Here is a 955-nt window from a genome sequence, read left to right as displayed (position 1 = left end):
AATTGTTTCCAATAATTCCTTGTTTGTTTGAATTTATATTTACCATTTCTCTCTATTGTTTGGCCTATTTCCTTATTTATTGTACAAAAATAGTGGAAGATAAAAGGAATATAAACTCGTCTTTTTATATTTATATATATATATATAAAACTTATTCGGCTAATTACGCGTATTAAAATTTTCTTGTTTTTATAGCTGGCTCATAAAAATTGTTCATAATAAAATACTTATAATCTATTATCATTTGACTAATATTAAAAATTAAAAATTAAAAATTAAAGATATTAATAATATTAGGTAACTTGTTGGGATATTTTTCCTTCAATAATTAGCTGGATTTTGTATTAATAAATATTGGTCTTATTTCAATTACTTTATAAGCATTTAGAGAATTAAAGTATAAAATAATAATTAGAAAATAGAGAAAAAAAAATATGGGGTTTTTTTTAATAAACAATTAAAAAATTATGATTTTTTTTTTTTAAAAAATACAATGTAATTAGAATTAAATTAGCCAATGTTTATTACTAAACCAATAAAAATATAAATAAAAAATAATAATTGAAAGTAATCCATAGTTCTAAACATGGTGTAATTTCATTTATTTTGTTTATATTTGTTTTTAAGTAGTTCAAAGTATGGCAAGAAATTGTCTACTTTGTACACTTACCAAACATTTCCCACATAAATTAGACACAAAACTAAGCTCATGTTATAAGCCTTTAGGTACCTCAAAACCAAGATGGTCAAGTCATGCTTTCGTGATGTCGTTGTGCCTTCGACCCGTTGTTTATGTCGGGGAATGACTATGTTTAAATGATTATTGTGAGATCCCACGTTAGTTGGAGAGGGAAACAAGCATTTCTTGTAAAGGTGTGGAAACATCTAAAACCTTAGGGGAAGCTTGAAAGTGAAAGCCCAAATAGGACCGTATCTGTTAGTGGTAGACTTGAGT

This window comes from Cucurbita pepo, chromosome LG09 (assembly GCF_002806865.2).
Source record: "Cucurbita pepo subsp. pepo cultivar mu-cu-16 chromosome LG09, ASM280686v2, whole genome shotgun sequence".
Lineage (NCBI taxonomy): Eukaryota > Viridiplantae > Streptophyta > Magnoliopsida > Cucurbitales > Cucurbitaceae > Cucurbita > Cucurbita pepo.
Note: the sequence above shows the minus strand (reverse complement) of the source record.